This window comes from Pristiophorus japonicus, chromosome 16 (genome assembly GCF_044704955.1).
Source record: "Pristiophorus japonicus isolate sPriJap1 chromosome 16, sPriJap1.hap1, whole genome shotgun sequence".
In the NCBI taxonomy this organism is placed as follows: Eukaryota; Metazoa; Chordata; class Chondrichthyes; family Pristiophoridae; genus Pristiophorus; species Pristiophorus japonicus.
In genome coordinates, this window is record NC_091992.1 from 124,029,423 (window position 1) to 124,057,221 (window position 27,799).

Sequence of the window (27,799 nt, forward strand, 5' to 3'; positions counted from 1 at the left end):
TGCACATACGTTGGAAGTGTCCCATTGTTCCACAGCCCTTACAAACGTACCCTTTGAAGCAGCATGAATGGAAACGTTGATCAACCCCGCAGCGCCAACAAGGTGTTAATGGCCTTGCATTCATCATCCTTGATGGTGGACTCAGACATCTGCGGACGTGCAGCTGCAGGCATGTGTGACCTACCCTGTACGTTGCGATTTGACAACAACATCACTTTGTTCACAGTACTTGTTGCAGCACTTGTGAGCTGAGAGATTTGCTTAGTATTGTCACTGGTGGCAATGAACGCCTGGACTATCGCTATGGCCTTACTCAAGGTTGTGGTCTCTACAGTCAGCAGTTTGCGAAGTATGGTTCGCCAATGTCAAGTACGAAAAAGTCTGAGCATGTGCTCCAAATGCCCTTCAAATTCGTAATGTCCTGCAAGGCGTCTTAGCTCGGCGACATAACTCGCCCCTTCTTGGCCTTCAGACCTCTTGTAGGTGTGGAACCGGTACCTCGCCATCAGAACGCTTTCCTTCGGGTTCAAATGCTCCCGGACCAGCGTACACAAATCTCCGTACGATTTCTCCGTAGGTTTCGCTGGAGTAAGCAGATTTTTCATGAGGCCATACGTTGGTGAGGAGGATCGCCCTTCATTTGGCAGCATTCTCTTCTCCATCCAGCTCGTTGGCTACAAAGTATTGGTCGAGTCGCTCCACAAAGGTTTCCCAATCATCTCCCTCCGAGAATTTCTCCAGGATGCCCACTGTTCTCTGCATCTTTGGGTTTGTTATCCGTATCTCATCGCCAGTTGTTATGTATGGAGAAAGAGTCAGACTGAACACTATGAGCTCAAAGTAAAGTGTGACCGTCGTCTTTTATTGCAGGTCTGCAGAGTGCCTCTCCAACCTGTGAGGCCTCCTTAAATACCTGTGCTCCCAAGGGATTATGGGATCCCTTGGGACTCCCGGGGTTGAGCCCTCTGGTGGCTGTACAGAGTATATACAAGTTTACATATGTAACAGGACCTACTCCCATTCAGCGTATAATTGCTGCTGTTTTTTTAACCACATTGTATCACATAAGAACACCTTACACGTACTGAAATTGAATTACATCAATCATTTTTTAGCCCTCGCCCCACCTTACGAATACCCCTTTGCACTTCCCTTTGGTGGTGGCAGCTCATTTAGCTGCGCCGAGCCCGGCGATGTACTCGCACATGAGCTCATTGGTAAAGAGAACCTAAAGATCGATAATTATTTTGCACTGAATTTGAGACTCGGGTTATACGCGGTCGGAAATTGCTGTCCTTGAGCTATTTGGTAGAAAGCAGATATTTAAGCAGGCCATCCATCACTCATCACAACCAGGCTCTGCATATATCTTAGTCATAGCAATACAAACATAACTTTGCAGTGATTTCTCTGATGAAAAATGCAGAGTAAAAAAAAACAAATCCAACTTTAATACATTTCAGTGTTGAACATATGCTGCTTTTCCCAATCCAAAAGGACCTTAAATATTAATGCTTTAAGCATTACACCTGATAGGCATCATAAAAAATTGAATTTGGCATGCATTAGATGCTGAAACAGCACAGTCTTGCAGGCAGAAGCTTAATGCTTTCGTGTTAGATTTTGGCTGAGAGCCCGGAAGTCGGCATCGTTACCAAAAACCAATTAAATCTAAACTATAATCTTTGTTTGTGGGGTGGAGGGTTCCCTTGCTCTTCTACCTTGCTGCAGGCTGGATTTCTGTACAGTTCCTCAGTAGCATTAGAGCCGGCAAATCGAGCTCATTTCTTGGCCCTTTCGCAGTCAGCACATCATAACTTCTAACGCCAGTTCCTTCTTCAACATTTCAGCCGTAACCCTCGACATTATTGGTGGCATTTTTAAAAAGTAAGATCATTCCAGCTACAGTTTGCACAAGAGGCATTAAATATTTAAACCACAACCCATGTCTTAGCGAAAATAAATTCACATAGACTCTGGTAAGGTAAGAGAGACAACTTTATTGCAAACAGAGCTCTGGGAGAAGAGTTGAGATCCCGCGACCTGCGAAGCACCTTCTCCCCGAGTGCCTTGTGCCGCGGGGTTATAAGCAGTTTACAAAGGGCGGAATACAATCATTTAAATTCATTTACATACAATCAATCAATCCATATGGCAATGCAATTCATTTACATACAACCAATCATATCTTCCTTTGTGGTTAGTTATTCTGATGCAAAGCTTTCTATGAAACAGTGGCCTGCACCTGGCCATGAGTCACTTGTTGCTGCAGAGTTCATATCAGCGGACAGCAGATAGGCTTCTTGGTACAAAGTTCATTTAGTGGCAAGGCAGATAGTTGGCTTACCCCATTATGCTTTGCTATGTCCGAAAATCCACTCCAACACTATGGTATGTAGCATTTCTGTTTTTATGCTGCCTTTTTTAAATCGCAACAAATAAATTTCCTTCAAAATGCAAAACTTAAGGGGAAATTTCCCACACTAGAAATGATGGCACCGACCATTATTTTAATATTGACCTAATAAAAATACTTAATTAATTTCAATCTTAAAGGACAAACTAAAAATAATTATTTTTGTTAGTGTGTGTGATTTGTTTTTTCATTTCAAATAATGAGCTTCCATCTCTTTTTCCATTTGTGCTCTGAGCTCTTTGATAGACATCAGCGAGCGATATGGCGGGGGAGGTGAAATTGGTCCTTGTTACGCTCATTTTCCAGGCATAAAACAGGGGCAACGAGGACCACTTTTGGGGCAAAAAAGCCCGATCTGTGCCTGGGGTATTGTAATGTATGCATCTTGAGCATGCTCACAGGTTTGTAGAGCTGTTGAGTTGGGAGTGGCTTAAGCCAGTTACGTGATGTTCACAAGACTCAATAAAACCCCAACCAGTTGGGTTCGGGGGATCCACGATGAGGCAGGTGGTTGTGAGCCTGGTGGATGAACTGGTAATGTGTAGTGTGATTGTTAAACCGTTTGCTAATAAACCAACTAGTTCTTAATAGCAATGTGTTTCTATGAATTCTTAAGCAAAGAACCCAAGAAGTAAATACATTATAGGTATGGGCCATTTTGGTGAAGGCGCCTTCCAAGGCATCAGAGGCCTGCTTGAAACGGGCATTAAGCCCCTAGCACATGTACATGTGGGGCCTAACATCTGTTTCAGGACCCCTCCAGGAAATTGGGCAGCGCAGGCAGGTGTTGGGCCTGCTGCGGTCAGTATTGCCTGGTCTGCATGCAGCCTAACCAGCAGTCATTAAACAGACCGCATGAGGCCGCTACCAAAATTGTACTTTTTTTTTTACGCTTACCTTATGTGGAGCTGGGAGGAACAGGTGTGCTCTTCCCAAACTCTACACCATCACTGTGGACCCACTGCCGGCTAGTGCTCAGCCCCCCCCGACCCACCCTCCCGTTCTCCTTCCCCTCCCTCAGGACTTAACCTGAAGGCCACTACTGACGAGGAATCAGACCCTGGCAAATGGCCGATCTGCCTCCAGATGAGGCAGCAGCTCACCACGATTATGACAATGAAGCCCAGTTTCTGGCGAACCTCAGGTATTCTGGTCCGGGCGTATGCTGGGAGCAGGTCAAAAATGAGCCATAATGAATATCTGGCTCAATCACTGAACCAGCCACATTATGGGGACACGAGTTGGTCACCTCCAGGCTAACGTTCTCCTCACTGGCCTCATAAGCTCGACTCTATCCAAACTCTTGTTCAATCAGAACACTGCCGCTCATATCCTATCCTAGGCACAATCCCTCTCACCTGTCAACCCTGTCTTCACCTGCCTCCTCTGGCTTCCTAACTCCCAGAACATTCATTTCAAAATCTTTATTTGTATTTGCAAATGCCTCACTGCACCTCGCTCTGCTACTTCCTCCAGCCTGATGTCCCAACACACTTCCACAACTCTTCTGACGGCTGTTCATTCCCCCAACCTTACTGTATCCCTCTGCTCCAGTATCAATAACAGAGCTTTCAGTCCTGTACTCTGGAGCTTGAGCTCCCCCGCCAACCTCCCCACCCCCCCCCCAACGCCCATCTTTCTATATCTCTATCCATCTTCGAAAACCTACCTCTTTGATTGCACCTTCAATCATCTCACCTAACTCCGCCTAAGTCCTGTTCGGTGTCCAGTTCCCACACCGCACCCATCCTTGTGAAGAGCTTCGAGATGTTTCACAATGCTAAACCTGCTACTTAGGTTATAGCAGATACGAGCAGGAGTAGACCATTTAGCCCCTCGAGCTTGTTCCACCATTCAATGAGATCACGGCTGATTGGTGACCTAACTCCACATATGCTTTCTCCACTCAGCATTTGTTTATAAAAAATTGGGACCACGATGATGATAAAAAATCGGGACCATAAAAAATACATTTGTTTTTGTTTTTATTAAATAGGCAATGCCGCAGATCAGAGATGGGCATTGTCATGTATGTATGCTTGGGGTTACTAGCCACCAGGTGGTGCCACTGTCGGAGGTCATTGGGCTGTACGCACGTGGTGCGGCCCAGGTATAAAAGGCAAGCCATCATGTAATCTAATCACTTTGGGCCCTAATAAAACAGAGCCAGGTTTGTACCTGTGTTAGTTTACAGTATTCAGTCTATCGAGTTATTACATACATAACATTTGGCGACGAGGTAACTTAAGAACCTTCGCATGCAAAACTGAGCACAATTGGAATTCTGGAGAGATTCATGGAGGGCGAGGACTGGGCAGATTTTGTAACTCGCCTGGACCAGTACTTGGTGGCCAATAAAATGGAGGAACCCACTGATGCAGTTAGGCGCAGGGCGGTCTTCCTCACGGTTTGTGTTCTGAAAATCTATGGACTGATAAAGAATCTTCTCTCGCCTGCAAGTCCAATAGACAAGGACAATGAGGAATTGTGTGCTCTGGTACATGACCATCTCAAAACCAGAAGAAGTCATCATCATCTCATGATATCGATTCTACACGCATGTTCGTTCTGAGGGCCAGGATGTGTCGGAATTTGTTGCCGACCTAAGACGTCTAGCTGGACTGTGTAAATTCGATAACGCATTGGGAGACATGCTGCGGGACTTCTTTGTAATCGGCATTAACCACGAGGTGATCCTGCGTAAGCTACTGGCGGCGGAGACGCTGGATTCGAGCAAGGCCATCACGATTGCCCAGGCATGCATGATGACAGACAAAAACTTAAAGCAGTTATCATTGGAAAATCAGAACTCGGCAAGTACTGTAAACAAGATTGCATCGTCGTTTGGCAGAGCTTCATATGGCAGGGCCTACTCAACTGCGCATGCGAAACCTGTGGCTGCCCAAAGTCCGCCAACGGGAATGAATCCGATTTCACCGTGTTGGCTTTGTGGGGGCAATCATCGGCCTCATCAGTGTCGGTTTAAACAGTACATTTGTAAAAGCTGTTCAAGACTGGGGCATCTCCAGTGCATGTGTGCGCAACTGAGCAAGCGTGCTGCGACATACCACGTGGAGGATGATGACCAGTATAGCACGGATCCGGAGATGCAATCAGAGATACCAGAGGAGGAAGTGTATTCGTTCCTAACAAAGAGCCAACCGATAATGATTAATGTGAAACTTAACGGTGTGCCGGTACCATTCCATCAATAATGAGCCAGGGGACATTTGACAAGTTGTGTGATACTAAGGCTGTGAGGCCTAAGCTGAGTCCAGTCAATGCCAAGTTGCATACGTACACTAAAGAACTCATAATGGTGATTGGCAGTGCAGTAGTCAAGGTGTCGTATGATAGTATGGTTCATCATTTACCGTTATGGATTGTTCCAGGCAATAGTCCAACGCTGCTCGGCAGGAATTGGCTAGAAAAAAATCAAATGGACTTGGAACGATATCAAAACGTTGTCGTCGGAGGATGATACTTCATGTGCTCAAGTGCTGAGCAAGTTCCCCTCGCTGTTTGAACCAGGCATCGGCAATTTCACGGGAGCCAAGGTGCAGGTCCACGTGGACTCGGATGCAAGACCCGTCCATCATAAAGCTCGGGCGGTTCCGTACATGATGAGGGAGAAGGTCGAAATCAAACTGGACAGACTCCAGCATAAAGGGGTCATATCACCGGTCGAATTTAATGAATGGGCCTGCCCCATTGTTCCAGTGTTGAAGAGTGATGGCACTGTCAGGATTTGTGGAGACTACAAGGTTACAATCAACTGAGTTTCGAAACAGGATCAATATCCATTACCAAAGGCTGATGACCTATTTGCAACTCTAGCCAGGGGGGAAGTCGTTCACTAAACTGGATCTGACATCGGCCTACATGACACAGGAGCTGGTTGAGATATCAAAGAAACTTACGTGCATCAACACTCATAAAGGACTGTTTATCGACAACAGGTGTCCTTTCGGAATTCGCTCGGCTGCAGCCATATTTCAGAGGAACATGGAGAATCTACTGAAGCCCGTTCCTAGAACCGTCGTGTTCCAAGATGACATCCTGGTCACAGGTCGTGACTCCACTGAATATCTGAACAACCAGGAAGAGGCTCTACATCATCTGGACAAAGTGGGACTCAGACGGAAATGTTCGAAGTGCGTCTTTATGGCACCGGAAGTCGAATTCCTGGGGAGAAAATTGCTGCTGATGTCATCAGGCCTATGGACTTGAAAACCAAGGCCATCAAAAATGCACCCAAGCCTCAGAATCTGAAGGAGCTGCGTTCTTTCCTTGGTCTACTCAACTACTTTGGTAATTTCTTACCTAGATTGAGCACTTCATTAGAGCCACTGCACATGCTGCTAAGAAAAAGCGACAATTGGGTTTGGGGTGCGTCTCAAGATAGAGCTTTTGAGAAAGCTACTAATTTGCTTTGCTCCAACAAGCTGCTAGTACATTATGATCGGTGTAAGCGTTTAGTATTGGCCTGTGATGCTTCGTTATATGGAGCTGGTTGCGTGCTCCAACAAGCTAATGAGTCAGGTAAACTAAAACCTGTTGCGTATGCTTCTAAAAATTTGTCAAAGGCGGAAAGAGCCTACAGCATGGTAGAAAAAGAAGCATTAGCCTGTGTGTATGGGGTTAAAAAGATGCATCAGTACCTATTTGGTCTTCGGAAAACAAAAGTATCAATACCAATGCATCGTCCCGCACCCAGAGATGGGCGCTGACATTATCTGCCTATGATTATGTCATTCGTCGTAGACCTGGCACCGAGAATTGTGCCGATGCACTGAGCCGTCTGCCGTTGCCCACACTGGAGGTGGAGACGCCACAACCGGCAGACCTACTGTTCGTTATGGATGCTTTTAAAAATGAAGGAACCGCTGTCACAGCCCAACATGTTAAGACCTGGACCAGCCAGGACCCGATATTATCGGTTGTGAAACGTTGTCCTTAGTGATGATTAGTCTGCCATACCCAAGCAAATGAGTGATGAGACCAAACCTTACAACCGTCGCAAAGACGAACTATCCATTGAGTCAGATTGTTTACTGTGGGCTAATCATGTTGTTATGCCTAAGCAAGGCAGAGAGAAATTTGTACATCATCTACATAGCACTCATCCCGATATTGTCATGATGAAAGCCATTGCCAGGTCTCATGTATGATGGCCTGGAATTGATTCTGATCTGGAATCCTGTGTGCATCAGTGCGACACTTGCATGCAGCTAAGTAAAGCACCAGCGGAATCGACGCTGAGTCTGTGGTCGTGGCCATCCAAACCACGGTCCAGAATCCACATCGACTTTGCAGGTCCCTTCCTGGGAAAGATGTTTTAGTTGTGGCGGATGCATATTCCAAGTGGATAGAGTGTATCATCATTTCATCCAGTACCATTGAGAGCCTTCGTGTCATGTTTGCCACTCATGGTCTGCCCGACATCGTTGTAAATGACAACGGACCTTGCTTCACTCGTCTGGAGTTTCAAGAGTTCATGAAACTCAATGGTATCTATTGTGTTCCTAACACAGATGAGGCTGCACACAGGGAGGTTAAAGTAACAGTGACGTCAGTCTTTAATAAGACACTCCAGAGTGAGGAACAGGCCTTAGGGACCAGCTTATATACAGTGCTCCCAAGGGATCCCAGCATCCCTTGGGACTTCAGGGGATGAGCTCCCTAGTGGCGGAACATGGGAGTGCATACTTTACAGATACACAACAGTATCAAACATGTGAGGTCAGCACCATTCAAACCCATATGTAATGGTCAAGCAGAGCGTGCTGTCCAAACCATCAAGCAGAGTATGAAACATGTAACTCAAGGTTCACTGCAGACTCGTTTGTCATGCATATTGCTTAGTTACAGGACAAGACCCCACATGTTTACTGGGGTCCCCCCTGCTGAACTATTGATGAAGAGAGGTCTCAAGATCAAGCTCTCTCTTGTCCACCCTGACTTGAACGATCATGTTGAATACAGACGCCAAAGTCAGCAGTGGTATCATGATCGCGCTGCTGTGTCATGCGACATTTTTGTTAATGATCCTGTGTATGTACTAAATTATGGTCAAGGTCCCAAGTGGATCGCCAGTACTGTTACGGCCAAGGAGGGCAACAGAGTGTTTATCGTCAAGCTCAAGAATGGGCAAACATGCACGATACATATTGATCAGATAAAGCTGTGGCACACGGATGAACCGGAACAGTCTGAGGAAGACACAATCAGTGACCAACTAACCTACCCTCAATCATCAGAGGACTCCGCTGTCATCAATGAATCTGGACTTTCAATGACGTGATCATTGCCACTCCCATCAGATCGGTTACCCAGCCCCCAGTCATAGCAGACTCAGAACGCTTGCCCAAGGTTGGAGTTGAACTGAGACGATCAACTCGGGAGCAGAAAGCCCCGGACCGTCTCAATTTGTAAAAAGACTGTTACTAATATCTTAAAGGGGGATATTGTCACGTATGTATGCTTGGGTTTACTCGCCACCAGGTGGCGCCACTGTCGGAGGTCATTGGGCTGTACGCACGTGTGTGCGGTCCAGGTATAAAAGGCAAGCCAGCATGTAATGTAATCACTTTGGGCCCTCGTAAAGCAGAGCCAGGTTTGTTCCTGTGTTAGTTTACAGTATTCAGTCTATTAGGTTATTACATACATAACAGTATAGATTCACATCGCACTCCGCACTATTCCCATCTGAGCACTTTGTCGGAGAAGGTGCTCCAGGGAGACCTTTGCCTGAATAACAGTCACTGCATTCCAATAGCAACTGATTGTGTCAAGCACTTGGAGACTATTTATTTTCCCTGAAGGAGGAAGGGGTGGGAGAAGGGGAACGGAAGGGCAAGACTCACACCTCCAACTCCTCAGGGGCCATTTTCAGAGAATATTGGTGGCAGAATTGGAGCAGCCCATTTATTAACCCTCCTGGCTGTGGGGTGTCAGTCCGGGGTTCAAGGACGGAGCAAATGCCCCACAACAAAAAAAAAAAAAGTTTGTAAAACCAGATTTTGCAAAATACAAGGAATGCAATTGAAAGTTTAGTGGGTTCTGTAACGTCCATGCAATTCATTGCCTATTCCCAGAGATGCCCGTGTAATGTGTCCCGTGTATGTGATGTACTTTGTAAATTGCAGAGGCTGGCAGGAGAAAAGCAGTGAAAATACTGGCAGATGTTAGATTAGACACAGCTACAGGTGTTAACAGGCCCCACCGTTAAGTCAATATTTATTTATGTACTTTCACCAGGCAGAATGGTGATGGATTCCCATGGGGCTTTCACAGGTCCCGGTAGGATGGTGAGCAGCATAAAATAACAGCCTTCAAAGCAAGGAAATGATTGAAAACCACCATGAAGCAGCAACTTGTAATTAAAGAAATGCCATAAAATTGGGCATTAAAGATAATTGAAAGATGTAGGAATAAAAGAATATTCTTGTAAAAGTAATCATTTTAGTTACAGAATATTCTATTTAATTATAACTCAGAGCATCTTTGTGCAACACTCATGTTTCTGCACACCACAAGCAGAAAAGTTATGCTCTAACATCTGTACTTGTGAGCAGTGTTGGAAAGGCCTAATTTTTGTGGACCGTGCAGCAATGAGCGAGCCTGGGATTCTTGGGGCTGATATTACTTGCTGCAATTTGACAGTACAGCGACACTGTACTGCTTTGCAGCCCCCCCTACACTCAACGCGTTCAGAGGCTTCAGCCAGTACAGACATAGGGCTCCATTTTCTCCAAAGCTTTTTTTTTGGCGTACTTGAAGAGTTACGCCCGTTTTTTTGGGGGGCCCAAGTACGTCAAAAAAAATGTTCTAAGTTTCCCCGTTGGATTTCTTCATTTTGGCGCAGCCTAACCTGTCCTTTAGTTTTGGGGGTGAAGCCTTGACCTGCGGCAAAAAGATCGGGTTGCCACGGTAACCAGGGACACAATGCGGGCTGAGGCTGCAAAGTGATACATGCAGCCAGCTCACAACACATTAAAATACATTACAGCAACTTTAAAACACATTAAAATACATTGCAGCAACTTAAAAACACATTAAAATATATTGCATCAATTTAAAAACACATCAAAATACATTGCAGCAACTTAAAAACACTTTAAAATACATTGCAGCAACTTACCTCCAATTATTAAAGTCCTCACACCCCTCCCGATGCCGATGCAGATCACCGCCCCTATCCCAGGCCAAAGGGCTTGCCGGTCTGCTTCCCTAGCCCGCCCCGAGCCCCGTGTAGCTTGCCGGTCCCCGTCCCACTCCCCCACCCCTAGCCCTGGCCGAAGGGCTTGCTGGTTCGCTCCCCCGCCCGACCCTGGCCCCAAGTGGCCTCCCGGTCCTCTCCCCCACCCCTAGCCCAGGCCAAATGGCCTCCTCTCTCCCGGTCCCTGCACCTAACTATACCAAAAAACTTACCCACCTCTCTCTCCCCCTCTCGCTTACCTCTCCTGCTGCTGCTGTTCGGGCATCTGCTGCACTTACCTGCGCCAATTTCCTTAACTCACCAGAAGGTTTTTCTGCGGAGGCCACATACGCTGGCCTAAGAAGAACTGGAGTAACTCTCAGCTGGCCAAACTTGCCTAAATGACCAGAATTGGCGCGGGTGGCAGGTTACGCCCCCTTTGGCAGAAAAAAAACCTTACCTAAAAAAATCGTAACTAACTGAGTTACGCTGGTGCAAATTGATCGGGAAAACTGTTTTTTTTAAAACTTAGGCCAAAAAAAGCGGCCTGCTGCAAAAAAACGGTGCAAATCACTGGGGAAAATTGAGCCTTTCGATTTGGCAGTTATCCAGCTGTGGTGGTTTATTACAATCTATTCTAACTTCAAATTTTCCTCTTTCAGTGGTTTCACAGTTGTTCCTGTAAACAGCCTGTGTTCTCTACAATCCAGAAGCTGTACTTTCATGTAATCTGATTTTTTAGTTTTGTGTGACTGGGAAGGTTAACAATTACCCTTTTAGGCTTTTAGGCAATTAGGCTTTTTTTGGCCTAAGTTAAAAAAAGCTGTTTCCCCGATCAATTTGCACCAGCATAATTCAGTTACTATTTTATTTTAGGTAAGTTTTTACCTGCAGTAACCTGCTCACTGAGTGCTACTCTATTACACACACTTCACAATAGCAGAAATTTAGTCAGGCAGGCTACAATAGTTAATGACCCCGAATTTGCCCTTCGCCCTGATTGGGGAGCGGCAACCGTCGGGGGGGCGGGACTTCCTGCACCAGGCCCAGAAGTCCTGACCCCGACACGGAATTGGGCGGCGCGCTCCTCAAAGGAGGCGGATGCTGTCTCCGGCGCTCCACTTCCGTGGAGGGGCGCTCCCGGGGCGGCAGCACAGCACTGAGTCCAATTCAATTAAAGGGGAGGGCTGCTGCGTACGCCACTGGGCCACCAGCCTCGTGGGCCGAGAGGCAACTTCCCCAGCTGGGCGCAAAGTGGGCAGCCCAGGGCCGTGAGGGATTGGCGCACACGGCAATGACGTCATCGCCAGGACAGTGCTCACCAAACCTCCGGGGCAATTTCCCTGGAGGCGCCCCCCCCGCCCCCAGGCAAAAACGCCATTGCACCTCATTAGCGCCCTCCAGAGGCACTAACGGGGCTACAGAAAGGGGAAATTTCGCCCCCAATATATTTAGTTACAATTATTAAGTAGTGATATGCACAAAACATTCTGACAAATATCGGCAACTTTTTTTTAAGACTGTAAAAGGTTAATTACCCTTTGTAAGACCTGCAGAATTGAAATAGCCTTTGGGTTTTTAAAAACAAAGTTGTTCTCATTGGCAAATTGAACTTTGTAATTTTATCTTCTTTCAGTTTTAGAGTAGCATAACTTGAAATGTTTCTTTCCCACTGGGAATGAAAGTCAAGCCTTCCGTTGACAGCAGGAAATGTCAAACCTGCAGTAGTTTCGCAGTGTCCTTATCTTGGTTTTAAGCATTCAATTCTTTTGAAGCTGGATTAACAGAACAGCATAACAGTGTAACAACTAATAAATACAAAAACAACAATCCACTATTTGAAAATATACAGATTCAAGTAGAGGACCGATGGTTACATTTTGCACACCAGCTTGCTGTGTATCCTCAGCTTTAAAATCAAAGATATCAATAAAGGAACATATATATGGTTTTTGAAGAACAATGGGCAGGGTCCGGGTATTTGATCACCAAAACACTGGTCCAATTTCCCAATTCATTTGGGAAATTTCCAAAATCCGCAGTTTGGATTATCCTTTGGCCAGTTAATATAAAAAAAGAGTTTCCTTTCACTTTTAAATTTCCCACATTCTCTTCTCTAAGGCAGTCCCTCATATCGAGGATGACTTGCTTCCACCAAAAAGGGATGAGTTCACAAGTGTTTCAATGAAGGACCTCATATTCCAGGTCCCGAACTACATGTTGAAGGGTGGAAGATGCCTGTGTGTGGATTTTTTTAACGTGTGGTGACCGTTGCACACCAGCCACCACACGGGCTCGACAGAGCTAGGTCTTGGTCCAGTGGCAAGGATTAACCAGGACAACTGGAGACTTGCTCTACTGCACGGACCTAGTGAGCACACATATCGCCGTGTGGGCTGGCCCGTGCTGCCCCTGGGCCCTCGCCTCTTCTGGGCCCCGATGACGTCGCTTAGCAATCTCTCGCTGCTCCTGCTGTACCTGCCCACGCTCCAATCACCGACCTGGATTATGGTGACGTCCAATCCAGTTGCCCTCTTCACAGTGGTCACCACCTCCCCCCCCCCCCCAGCGCTGTACCTTGCAGTGGTACGCTCCCTTTATGGCCCCGACCTGCCGCAGATGGTTCTTCGCAGGTCGAGGCCACATTACAACAGTGACTGCACTCCAAAAGTACTTCATTGGCTGTAAAGTGCTTTGAGACGTCCGGTGGTCGTGAAAGACGCCATAAAAATGCAAGTCTTTCTTTCCTCTACCCGGGATTTTCAGATTAGTTGGTTGGAGCACATTCATTGGATTAGTTACACCTTCTTATAAAATGACTGGTGCTGCAGGGGCTCAGGTTAGGACAGGCATGTGTACACTGGTTACATTTTCCTTTAGTACTAAGCAAACAAACAAACAATTTTTCCATCTTCACAACTTATTCATTTCACTCAGAAGAGGGAAAAATACACTTTATAATTAAGTATGCTGTTTAGTTAATATGTGTTATTTGACAGCGTGGAGGCCTTGACCTGCGAGAGAACACCAGCGGCAGGTCAGGGCCATAAAAGGAGCAGCGAGCGGCCTCGGGAGCAGCGTGGAGGCATACTACTTCAGGGAGCAGTGCGAGCTGGTGCAGGAGGTCAACGGCAGCGAAGAGCGATGTCATCAAGGTCCAGGTCGGTGATTGGAGTGTGGGCAGGTACAGCAGGAGCGGTGAGATCGGGGCAAAGGAACGACGAGAGACTGTGGAGGGACATCATCGGGGCCCAGGAGAGGCGTGAGTTCGGGCCCAGGGGCAGCACGGGCCCAGCCCACACTGCGATATGTGTGCACACTAGGTCCGTGCAGCAGAGCAGGTCTCCAGTCGTCTTGGATAACCCTTGCCACTGGACCAAGACCTAGCTCTGTCAAGCCCGTGTGGTGGCTGGTGTGCAACGGCCACCACACGTTAAAAAAATCCACGCACAGGCATCTTCCACCCTTCAGGATGTAGTTCAGGACCTTGAATATTAGGTCCTTCATTAAAACACCTGTGAACTCATCCTTTTTTGGCGTGGACACAAGTCATCCTCGTTTCGAGGGACTGCCTATGATGATATTTGACAGGACTTTTCAAGTTACTGGATTTTAAAACAAAATGTCCCCCCCAAGCAGATGATAAATAATTAATCCCTTTCCTAAAGGAGGATTTAAATGCATCTTAAACAATGACTTTAGGGAGCAGTGGACTTGTTTAGCTTTGTGAGTAGACTTTTCCTTTAAAGGATACATTTTTTTTCTGGGATTCTTTGCTGATTATCTGGCATGTATAGGCACAAAATATAGAGCCAGAACTATTTGCATACTTTTCTTGGCCGTGACGGCTATCTACTTTTTCACAGTTTGTCTGGAGGGCCTCCTGTCGCTAGAGGACCTCTCCTGTGCACCCCCTGCACCACGACCTTCAGTGCTGCGTCAGAAAATCTTAGCGCTCGTTCTCCCTCCTGTTGTGCCATTAGTAGATCTTCTTGCTCAAATGGCTTCCCCAGTCCCTTCCAACACCTGCTGCAGCCAGAATGCACCTCCCCTTTAAGAGGTGCAGGCTAGCTTTAAGTGGTGCTAGCCTCACACGAACTTGGACCCCCCTGCTGAGGCGTGCAGCACGAAGTTTGTGTGCTACCTGCATCAGAAGGAACGGGAGTGGGTTGATTGCACCTTGTCCAATTTCTGGGCCCATAGCTTTTGCCTGACTGTGAGCAGTGCCACAGGAAATCTGCTAGTAAATGTCTTGCGTCAGTTGCAAGTCTGTAACACCCTAGACGTCACATACCAAATGTCACATTTTGTTACAAGTGCAAGGGACCAGAAGATCAATATTTCATCTTGAGTTCTGTTCTGAAATCTGAAACTAGTAAGTAATTTACTATTTTCGAATTACCCCCTAGGAATTTGTAAGCAACTAGTCATCTGATTGCCACAGGAAGTACTTGAGCATTGGACTTAAAACGATAGACTAGGTTGCAACTAAACATCACAACCTTGCTCCAGATCCCAGTCCATCCAGAAGCAACACTATGAAAATTCCAGTCGTGTTGATTCAAAAATTACTAACAGTCTTTAACAAAATAAAACAGCAAGGGTCGGTACTGTCACATAAATATTCTGTAACATGACAAAATGCAGAAAGAAAAAAAAAACTTGCACTTATATAGCACCTTTCACAACCTCAGGACGTCCCAAAGTGTTTCTCTGCTAATGAAGTACTTTTGAAATGTGGTCACTGTTGCAATGTAGGCAAACACAATAGCCAAGTTATGCACAGCAAGGTCTCATTAACAGCAATATAATAAAAGGAAAGAAAAAGGACTTGGATTTATATAGCGCCTTTCACGACCACCATGTGTCTCAAAGCGCTTTACAGCCAATAAAGTACTTTTGAAGTGTAATCACTGTTGTAATGTAGGAAATGCGGCAGCCAATTTGCACACAAGCAAACTCCCACAATCAGCAATGTGATAATGACCAGATTATATGTTTTTTTGTTATGTGAATTGAGGGATAAATATTGGCCAGGACTCTGGGGATAACTTCTCCGCTCTTCTTTGAAATAGTGCCGTGGGATCTTTTAACATAGAAACATAGAAAATAGGTGCAGGAGTAGGCCATTCAGCCCTTCGAGCCTGCACCACCATTCAATATGATCATGGCTGATCATGCAACTTCAGTACCCCATTCCTGCTTTCTCTCCATACCCTTTGATCCCTTTGGCTGTAAGGGCCACATCTAACTCCCTTTTGAATATATCTAGCGAATTGGCCTCAACAACTTTCTGTGGTAGAGAATTCCACAGGTTCACCAATTCTCAGAGTGAAGAAGTTTCTCCTCATCTCGGTCCATTTGAGTGAGCAGACGGGGCCTCGGTTTAACATCTCATCTGAAAGATGGCACCTCTGACAGTGCAGCACTCCCTCAGCACTGCACTGGAGTGTCAGCCTCGATTTTTTTTGTGCTCAAGCCCCTGGAGTGGGACTTGAACCCACAACCTGATAAATCTGGATTTTTTTCTAAATGATGTTTGTTGAGACCTACTCTTCTTTAAATAATCCCATGGAATCTTTTACGTGCACCCAAGAGGACAGACAAGGGCTCCGGGTTAACATCTCATTCAAAAGGCAACACCTCTAACTATGCAGCACTACATCATCATCATCATAGGCAGTCCCTCGAAACGAGGATGACTTGCTTCCATGCCAAAAAAGGATGAGTTTACAGGTCTTTCAATGAGGGACCTAATATTTCTGGTCCTGAACTACATTCTGAAGGGCGGAAGATGCCTGTGTGTGGATTTTTTTTAACGTGTGGTGGTCGTTGCACACCAGCCACCACACGGGCTTGACAGAGTTAGGTCTTGGTCCAGTGGCAAGGGTTAACCAGGACGACTGGAGACCTGCTCTGCTGCATGGGCCTAGCACACATATCGCAGTGTGGGCTGGCCTGCACTGAAGTGTCAGCCGACGTGATGTGCTCAGGTCTCTGGAGCTGGGGGCTTGAAACCATAACCTACTGACTCAGAGGCAACAGTGCTATCACCAAGCCAGGACTAAGACCTGTAGAGACAGATATTACCACACTCTGTCCCAGTGCCCATGCTGCAAGCCTTCATTTCAGGGAATGCCAAATTGCAGGCGGGCATAGCTAGTTTTTTTTAAATAAAGCTAGATATCAGACAGGATGAACAAGCCAGAAAACCAATATCCCTGCTCAACACAATCTTGAAAAAACTGGCTAAAGTATTAACTGAGGTTGTAATAAAACAATAAATAGTGATTAAATTAGATTTATTAAAGAAAGATGCACAGCCCACAACAGAAGATGGCTTTTTCATCTAATCTTCCTGGCCTGCAGACTAAACACTCCAATAGCCCTGATTTTATTAGATGCAGAAAAACTATTCAACATGTTCAGCAGGAATTGGCAAAACTATCGAAAGGTCCAACCTGGGTCTGCTTTATGCACACAATCTCCAAATAATAGGATGTTACAGCTGTTTGCTACTCGAATTCCCAAGCAGAAAAAAACATCACGGAGCGAATACCAAGTGCTGCAAAAGCAGTCAGAGAACACAGGTACTCTTATACTTGGAGGATGCCTCATTCGGAGTCACGAATCCGTTTGTCTCCCTTCTCACATACTTTTATTAGTATCGTTGTCACTGTGCCATGGACTTCACAGAAGACATAGGGGGCCGAAATTGCCCACCGCCCGAAACGAGGCGCACCTACCACGCTTGAAGTGTTCCGGCCGCCCCAATGCGTGCTAAGGCCAGACCGGAGAAATTCAGCACTTTGTGCTTATTTTTGGAGCAGGACGGAAGTGGGGCGGTGTGGCCATCACTAGCGGGACGGAAGTGGGGGCGGAGCGGAGTGGCTGTCACTCACTGGGTGGGAGTGGGGGCGGGGCAGAGTGGCTGTCACTCACTGGGTGGGAGTGGGGGCGGGGCAGAGTGGCTGTCACTCACTGGGTGGGAGTGGGGGCGGGGCGGAGTGGCTGTCACTCACTGGGTGGGAGTGGGGGCGGGGCAGAGTGGCTGTCACTCACTGGGTGGGAGTGGGGGCGGGGCAGAGTGGCTGTCACTCACTGGGTGGAAGTGGGGGCAGGGCGGAGTGGCTGTCACTCACTGGGTGGGAGTGGGGGCGGGGCAGAGTGGCTGTCACTCACTGGGTGGAAATGGGGGCAGGGCGGAGTGGCTGTCACTCACTGGGTGGGAGTGGGGGCGGGGCAGAGTGGCTGTCACTCACTGGGTGGAAATGGGGGCAGGGCGGAGTGGCTGTCACTCACTGGGTGGGAGTGGGGGCGGAGCGGAGTGGCTGTCACTCACTGGGTGGGAGTGGGGGCGGGGCAGAGTGGCTGTCACTCACTGGGTGGGAGTGGGGGCGGGGCGGAGTGGCTGTCACTCACTGGGTGGAAATGGGGGCGGGGCGGAGTGGCTGTCACTCACTGGGTGGGAGTGGGGGCGGGGCAGAGTGGCTGTCACTCACTGGGTGGAAATGGGGGCAGGGCAGAGTGGCTGTCACTCACTGGGTGGAAATGGGGGCGGGGCGGAGTGGCTGTCACTCACTGGGTGGGAGTGGGGGCGGGGCGGAGTGGCTGTCACTCACTGGGTGGGAGTGGGGGCGGGGCGGAATGGCTGTCACTCACTGGGTGGGAGTGGGGGCAGGGCAGAGTGGCTGTCACTCACTGGGTGGGAGTGGGGGCGGGGCGGAGTGGCTGTCACTCACTGGGTGGGAGTGGGGGCGGGGCAGAGTGGCCATCACTCATGGGGCAGAAGTGGGGGCGGGTCATAGTGGCCAACGCTACAAGTCATCAGCGCCGCGCTGATGATGTCATCGCGCTGGCACGTCACAACATCCCTCCCCTTCAGTTAAAGGGGAGGGCCGCTGCGAACTCTGCAGCCACTTTAGTGGCAAACACTGGGCCACCAGAGAGAGTTGCGGCCAGGCCAGCAGCCTGGTACCCAAGAGCAGGGTGCCAGGCTGCCTGTTGGTGGCCCGGCCGAACCGGCGGCCATAGTTGTCGGCCGACTGCAGTGCCAACTCCCCTTTAAGGGCGGCCGGGCCGCCCAGCCACAGGACAGTGCACTGAGAGCAAAAGCTGTCGGGGGCACCGACCGGCGGCAGCGTCACTCCCACGGGAAAATACCAGGAAAGGGGCCATTTCAGGAAGGTGTCCCCGCCAGACGGTAAGGGGTCAGTGCATGCACGCCACGGCGGGAAAACAGGAGGAGCGGTCCCCTACACCGCTCCAAAACTGAGGAAGGGCAATTTTCAAAATGGCGTCCCCCCCGCGGAGACTCGGCGGCCAGTCCGTACCAACCCATGGCCGCCGCTTTCAGGCGGCCAGAGGTTTTATAGAAAGGGACAATTTCAGCCCACGAAGTCGATGAATCAGTATCCTGTCTCATTTTCCAAATGTTGAGTCTTCTGTCATTCCACAACTGAAGGACGAACCGTGGTAGCAGGTGGCAACACGTGGAGATTTAATGGGGAAAGTATGGAGTGAACGGTGCACAGGTTCACTTTTAAAGGCTGCAGTTATAGTGGACTGGTATCTGTGGAGCACGATGCAGTCAGCAGAACCATGTTATACCGCTGACTGAGGGTGCTCTGCACTTACATGCCTGGACACACATACAAGTTCTGTTCCCGCCATTGACCAAATTTTAATGTTACCATTATCATCATAGGCAGTCCCTCGAAACGAGGATGACTTGCTTCCACACCGAAAAGGGATGAGTTCACAGGTGTTTCAATGAAGGACCTAATATTCCAGGTCCTGAACTACATGTTGAAGGGTGGAAGATGCCTGTGCGTGGATTTTTTTAACGTGGGGTGGCATTGCACACCAGCCACCACACGGGCTTGACAGAGCTAGGTCTTGGTCCAGTGACGAGGATTAACCAAGACAACTGGAGACCTGCTCTGCTGCACAGACCTAGTGCATACACATATCGCAGTGTGGGCTGGCCCGTGCTGCCCCTGGGCCCTTGGCTCTTCGGGCCCCGAACTCTCGCCTCTCCTGGGTTCCAATCACAGGTGGCCAGCATTCTGCTAACGTTTATATCGGACTAGCCCTATTGGATACGATCTCACACTGTTTGGTTTAGTTCACAGAGGCAGTTAGACCTTAACCCAGCTCCTGAGTTAGGCATCAACACACACATGAAAAGCTTCACTTTGTCACACAAGTGGCAGTATAACTACCAAAATGGTCATTATTGGACTTGCAGTTATTGACTTCTTCTGCAACATTGCTGTTCACTGGTACTTGCGCTTTAATGAAGTCAGACTCAATTATTTAATTTGCAACACACATGCATTTTTACAAATGTTGAGAATTTATGTGGGTGCCTTGTTCAACGAATACCAGTTTAGTTTAGTCTGAAATAAAGAGACCGACTCACCAAATCATATGTGAAATTATAATTACGGATACTTGACATGCTGTTCTGAATTATGGATGCAGAGACTGTCAGAGTAAGATGCTTCACGTTAAACTTTTACACAGGGTGAATTGCAATTTTATCACTGCATTAAAATTTACTGGCAGACACTGAAAAAAGAAGCATATTGATTGTGTGCGATGTAGCCAGATGAAATATCAAGAAAGTGCCTTTTAATAGGACCCAGTAAGGCAGCAGGCTGGAGTTCCCATGTGGAGCAGGTTCATGGCCGCACATGAGGAACTTCGGCAAAAGCAAAGTACTGCGGATGCTGGAAATCGGAAATAAAGACAGAAAATGACGGAAATACTCAGCATCTGTGGTGAAAGAAATAAAATTAATGTCTCAGATCGAGGAAAGGCCAAAATGAGACCACATTGTGTTGTATTTTCAGTAAGAAGTCTTCATTGAATATTATACCCCAAATTCTAACATCAACTTTAAGTGGATACTTCAAACTTATTTTTAATTCAGTTGCACATTTATTTCTTCTTAACCGCTTAAATACAGTTCATGATATTGAGTATCGATGGAATTGTTGACACGAGAAGAAGGAATAGGTTATCTAGCCTCATCGCTAAATTTGATTAGCACCATTTGATGCTCGCCTCTGTTGTATACCGGTTGTATCACAACTTGCCTGCATGTACTGACTGCAGTGGTTCCATATATTTAGTGAAAAGAACCACAAGCCATATCACTGAATGTACCTGCAGTTAGAGCTATTGATCCATGCACGTGAACATTCATAGATAGAAGCCTGGGTCTGTCTAAAGTACCCAAAAATCATTCAGAGACTAATATAAGTGGGTTTATGTCACTTTTTATTCATCTCTGAATGATTTATCATGTTGAAGGCAATTCTCTGTAGCTTAACAAGCTGTACTCAGTTTTATCCAAATATTGTTTAACTGAAAAACAAAAGGCATTACATAACCTAAGTGATATAGAGTGACAGAGAAATTGAAGTATGAGTTATTTTAAACTCACTAGGGGGGAGTTTTAACCCCCAAAAACGGGCGGGTTGGGGTCAGTGTACTCTCTAAGCTGTGCGTGTGCGGGGGCGCGCAGCAATCATGAACGTATCACACAGACCGCTCACAAGCTCTCAAATATCTCGCGTGCAGCCACACAAAAAATGTAACGGTACGCGCATTGAAAAAACTGGCCACGCACAACTACATTTTAGAGGGTGTAAGGGTTACACATTTCATGGTCAAGGCACAGCAAGAGGCCACAGACTAAAATGATTTAAAAGAAAACCTGTGGGACTGTTGAGAGGGAAAAAGAGCGCCAGCCTGGGGCAGGTGGTGACTCATAACTGATTTATGCAATTTCTGTGGTCAGGAGCGAGACCCGATTAACATCGGGACAAAAGGTTACAATCAAGCAGAGAAACCCATGGATTAATTGGCTGGAGGAGAAAAACCAGTTTCTTATGGAGACTACAATTCTGCGAAAACCCAGGACAACAAAGGATCCCACAAGGCGTGCATTTTTGGATAACGGGGCACAAAAGATAAGGAGTTATCTTTTGCCCTGTCGATTCCGTGCACAGAAGAAGGTGTGAATTGTGGCCAGCCAAACAGATCTGGACGCATCATCACAACATCCAGACTCATTAACTGAAAGCAGCCCAGTAGGAGATTTGCATAATCAAATGGATAAATATGTAAGAGCAGAGAACAAGAGCTCAGAACAACAGCTCAGGGGAACAGGTCGAAGAAACACCTCGGAACAGCAGGTCAAAGGAACAATGACCATGAAGCAAGAAATGTGAAGAGAAAAAGATTAGTGAAAATAAACGTAGGTCCCTTGGAGTCAAATTCAGGTGAATTTATAATGGGGAACAAAGAAATGGCGGACCAGTTAAACAAATAATTTGGTTCTGTCTTCACGAAGGAAGACACAAATAACCTTCTGGAAATACTAGAGGACCAAGGGTCTAGTGAGAAGGAGAAACAGAAGGAAATCCTTATTAGGCTGGAAATTGTATTAGGGAAATTGATGGGATTGAAGGCCGATAAATCCCCGGGGCCTGATAGTCTGCATCCCAGAGTACTTAAGGAAGTAGCTCTAGAAATAGTGGATGCATTGGTGATCATTTTCCAACAGTCTATCGACTCTGGATCAGTGCCTATGGACTGGAGGGTAGCTAATGTAACATCACTTTTTAAGAAAGGAAGGAGAGAGAAAACGGCTAATTATAGACCGGTTAGCCTGACATCAGTAATGGGGAAAATGTTGGAATCCATTATTAAAGATGAAATAGCAGCGCATTTGGAAAACAGTGACGGGCTCGGTCCAAGTCAGCATGGATTTATGAAAGGGAAATCATGCTTGACAAATCTTCTAGAATTTTTTGAGGATGTAACTGGTAGAGTGGACAAGGGAGAACCAGTGGATGTGGTGTAGTTGGACTTTCAAAAGACTTTTGACAAGGTCCCACACAAGAGATTGGTGTGCAAAATTAAAGCACATGGTATTGGGGGTAATGTACTGACGGGGATAGAGAACTGGTTGGCAGACAGGAAGCAGAGAGTCGGGATAAACGGGTCCTTTTCAGAATGGCAGGCAGTGACTAGTGGGGTGCCGCAGGGCTCAGTGCTGGGACCCTAGCTATTTACAATATATATTCATGATTTAGATGAAGGAATAGAGTGTAACATCTCCGTTTGCAGATGACACTAAGCTGGGTGGTGGTGTGAGCTGTGAGGAGGATGCTAAGAGGCTGCAGGGTGACTTGGACAGGTTAGGTGAGTGGGCAAACGCATGGGCCATGCAGTATAATGTGGATAAATGTGAGGTTATCCACTTTGGTGGTAAAAACACGAAGGCAGATTATCATCTGAATGGCAGCAGATTAGGAAAAGGGGAGGTGTGACAAGACCTGGGTGTCATGGTACATCAGTCATTGAAAGTTGGCATGCAGGTACAGCAGGCGGTGAAGAAGGCAAATGGTATGTTGGCCTTCATAGCTAGAGGATTTGAGTATAGAAAACATAGAAACATAGAAAATAGGTGCAGGAGCAGGCCATTCAGCCCTTCTAGCCTGCACCGCCATTCAATGAGTTCATGGCTGAACATGAAACTTCAGTACCCCCTTCCTGCTTTCTCGCCATAACCCTTGATCCCCCGAGTAGTAAGGACTTCATCTAACTCCCTTTTGAATATATTTAGTGAATTGGCCTCAACTACTTTCTGTGGTAGAGAATTCCACAGGTTCACCACTCTCTGGGTGAAGAAGTTTCTCCTCATCTCGGTCCTAAATGGCTTACCCCTTATCCTCAGACTGTGACCCCTGGTTCTGGACTTCCCCAACATTGGGAACATTCTTTCTGCATCTAACCTGTCTAAACCCGTCAGAATTTTAAACGTTTCTATGAGGTCCCCTCTCATTCTTCTGAACTCCAGTGAATACAAGCCCAGTTGATCCAATCTTTCTTGATAGGTCAGTCCCGCCATCCCGGGAATCAGTCTGGTGAACCTTCGCTGCACTCCCTCAATAGCAAGAATGTCCTTCCTCAAGTTAGGAGACCAAAACTGTACACAATACTCCAGGTGTGGCCTCACCAAGGCCCTGTACAACTGTAGCAACACCTCCCTGCCCCTGTATTCAAATCCCCTCGCTATGAAGGCCAACATGCCATTTGCTTTCTTAACCGCCTGCTGTACCTGCATGCTAACCTTCAATGACTGATGTACCATGACACCCAGGTCTCGTTGCACCTTCCCTTTTCCTAATCTGTCACCATTCAGATAATAGTCTGTCTCTCTGTTTTTACCACCAAAGTGGATAACCTCACATTTATCCACATTATACTTCATCTGCCATGCATTTGCCCACTCACCTAACCTATCCAAGTCACTCTGCAGCCTAATAGCATCCTCCTCGCAGCTCACACTGCCACCCAACTTAGTATCATCCGCAAATTTGGAGATACTGCATTTAATCCCCTCGTCTAAATCATTAATGTACAATGTAAACAGCTGGGGCCCCAGCACAGAACCTTGCGGCACTCCACTAGTCACTGCCTGCCATTCTGAAAAGTACCCGTTTACTCCTACTCTTTGCTTCCTGTCTGACAACCAGTTCTCAATCCACGTCAGCACACTACCCCCAATCCCATGTATAGGAGTAGAGAGGTCTTACTGCAGTTGTACCGGGCCTTAGTGAGGCCTCACCTGGAATATTGTGTTCAGTTTTGGTTTCCTAATCTTAGGAAGTGTCATGTATCTCACACTACTGTATATAACTGTATCTTACCATGCTATACATGACTGTAACTAGATATGACCTGTAACCACAAACATACTTTACCACCAGGGGTGCACTTGCAGGAGACACTGCATATCTGTTCCACACAGGTATATAAAGGTAGGTCTCAGGCAAGTGTGGCACTCGAGAGCTGTGAAATAATAAAGGTGCAGGTCCAGAGTGACCTTGACTTCAGCATATGCCTCGTGTAAGTCAACTGCAGGGTCAGGACTTTACAGGAAGGACGTTCTTGCTATTGAGGGAGTGCAGCGAAGGTTTACCAGTCTGATTCCCGGGATGGCAGGACTGACATATGAGGAGAGACTGGATCGACTGGGCCTGTATTCACTGGAGTTTAGAAGGAATGAGAAGGGATCTCATAGAAACATATAAAATTCTGACAGGACTGGACAGGTTAGATGCAGGAAGAATGTTCCCGATGTTGGGGAAGTCCAGAACCAGGGGATGTAGTCTAAGGATAGGGAGAAAGCCATTTAGGACTGAGATGAGGAGAAACGTCTTCACTCAGAGAGTTGTTAACCTGTGGAATTCCCTGCCGCAGAGAGTTGTTGATGCTTGTTCATTGGATATATTCAAGAGGGAGTTAGATATGGCCCTTACGGCTAAAGGGATCAAGGGGTATGGAGAGAAAGCAGGAAAGGGGTACTGAGTTGAATGATCAGCCATGATCTTATTGAATGGTGGTGCAGGCTCGAAGGGCCGAATGGTCTACTCCTCCACCTAGTTTCTATGTTTCTATGTTAAGCAGCCGGGACCCAACATCTTCCCTCGCTCCACCAGCCTACAATCGACAACAGCAACAACTGGCTGGATGGGTGATTGTATGTCTTCGATCAATCTCTAAGAAGTCTTGTTCTGTAATTTTCAGTTGGTTTTTGTGTAATAAACTAACAGTTGGGTTTTTGCCTAAACTTTGCGTTACATGGAGTCCTTCCTGTAATTCCCGAGGTCTATGAATCAAAGTAGAGTGGAAAACGAACACCCCACAAGGGAACATTGGTTGGGGGCCGGTGGGAGTTTAAAGTATTAAAAATGTGAATCCCGACCCCAACCTGGCTCCAATTGGTCCACTTCCGGGTTTAATGTAATCTGCTGTGCAGGTTTAACAGTGCCGGCCGGGGATCCTGGGCCTCGAGATTCCCGTCAGCTACAGCGAGGCGAGGACAACCTTGGGGAGTGATCCTCACGGGCCAGGAGCAGGAAAGTGTATCCGGCGGGACAAAAACTTAACATTTCGGCCACTGACTCTGAATCCTAAATCGCTTGCATTTAATCTTATATCTACGTCCCCTCTTCCAATGTTGATGTTTAGTTGACTGCATTGAGGTGGCCAAGACACTGGGCTGACTTGATATTTCTTTCTCGTTCCCTGTGGGAAGTGTCTGGACCCCACTTGGGATCTTCTGTTGACGACACAGTCAAAACTGGCAATTGTCATGCGAGTGGTGATAGAGGGGAACATCTTAAGTGCAAAATAAAACCTGCACTTCATAGAGCACCAGCACTCTGCACTACAATAACCTTTCAAATAAATGGCCCAATGGAGACTTACTGTGAAATGTAGATTACACGGTCTTTTTCAGTCAAATTTCTTTGCTTCTAATAATGCTACCCAGGGATTAATGTGCTAAATTGGATGAAGCATGATATCATGCCATTTATTAAGAAGGAATTATTTTAATATTGTTTGGCAGACGTGTATGATTGAATTCCACACTCCCCGGAGAATATAATTTAATTCACAAATTTAAACTTATACACCCATTGATTTTCCTACAGCAAAGTATTTCTGAAATTTTAGGTACTAATAATGTTGCGACCTCCTGCTTGTCTCCAACTGAATCCAGAGCTTCCGGTGATTTTAAGCATTTTATCTCACCGTAGCTCATAAATGATCACGTTTGTCTTCCCCATTTTAATTGTTGTTGCCTTTCCTTTAAATGTGTTGTCTCATGCTGTCCTTGCTCAGTCACAGCTGAATGTATCAGTGTTTTCAGCGCAGAACTGAAGGGTGTTTGCATACTTATATGAGCTCAATCAAACCTGTGAATGTTATTACTTTTAAAGGGGCCATGAGAGGACATCCCATCAAATGTAAAAGATAGCATCAATTGCAATAACGTTTTACCAGACATAAGTGTGTATCAATGTGGACAATAGAACGGTAGACTGGCCCAGCTCATTTCAGGACAGCGACTGGGAAGGTTTGTGTGATCACCATGTCTCTGCTGTGGATTAATTTCATTGCTGCAAAAGCATATCTGTGACTGAATTCCCCACTCTCCCGGCAATAATGTGAGCTGACTGCTGAGACAGCTGGATCTGAATTATTGAGTGAAGATGCTGGCATTTCAAACTCCAACGCGATTTCCCCCACTCTAACCTTGAGACTTGTAAAAAGTCTTTAACGTGCAGCAAGGTGCTGTCTGTACGCCTGTCCCCTTTCATCTGCAGTTTACATCTAAAACTATCGAGATGGCCCACAACAATGAATTCCCAAGACAGGAGATAAAGGAAAGTCAATGGCTGCTGAAGTTTTGCCAGGAACTGAACTTTTTTCCTCTGAAAATGTTCTCCCAACACCGAACCATTGAGGTGTTCCATCAACTTTTTAAGCCAACTCTGATAAGGCTTTATGGGATGGTAGTTTCTCAGGGTAAATATCTTTTAAACAATTTTTCTAATGAGGTACTTCTGTACAAATTAAAGCTGTAATACAGCAAGAATTGTTAGTGTGCTGACTTGCAATCTGTTTTAATGGTCGCATTAATGATTCAGTTTGAGCTGTTTATAATGTTTGTCCTGCTCATCCTAAATCAATACCACATAAGCTTTGCGTCTACAATAGCTTTGTACATCCGCCTTTTTTAGTTTTTTAGTTATCATCATCATCATCATCATCATAGACAGTCCATCGGAATTGAGGAGGACTTGCTCCCACTCCCAAAGTGAGTTCTCTGGTGGCTGAACAGTCCGATATGAGAGCCACAGACCCTGTTACAGGTGGGACAGACATTTGTCGGGGGAAGGGGTGGGTGGAGCTGATTTGCCGTGCGCTCCTTCCGCTGTCTGCGCTGGACCTCTTCACGCCCTTTGCGTTGGGATTCGAAGAACTCAACGTCCTCCCGGATGCACTTTCTCCACCACGGGCGGTTTTCGGCCAGGGTCTCCCAGGTGTCAGTGGTGATGTCGCACTTTACCAGAGAGGCTTTGAGTGTGTCCTTAACATAGAAACATAGAAAATAGGTGCAGGAGTAGGCCATTCGGCCCTTCTAGCCTGCACCACCATTCAATGAGTTCATGGCTGAACATGCAACTTCAGTACCCCCTTCCTGCTTTCTCGCCATACCCCTTGATCCCCCTAGTAGTAAGGACTACATCTAACTCCTTTTTGAATATATTTAGTGAATTGGCCTCAACAACTTTCTGTGGTCGAGAATT

At 46.7% G+C, this 27,799-nt stretch overlaps 1 protein-coding gene across 1 annotated transcript in view; it reads left to right on the top strand.

Moving 5' to 3' along the window:
• The window catches only part of LOC139227162 (endonuclease V-like), a 167,688-nt gene extending 141,182 nt beyond the window's left edge, over nt 1-26,506 (top strand). The window contains exon 11 of the transcript XR_011587402.1: nt 26,426-26,506. The gene's annotated coding sequence lies outside the window, so the exon portion shown is untranslated. The remainder of the gene's footprint in view (nt 1-26,425) is intronic.
• Nucleotides 26,507-27,799: the final 1,293 nt, after the last annotated feature.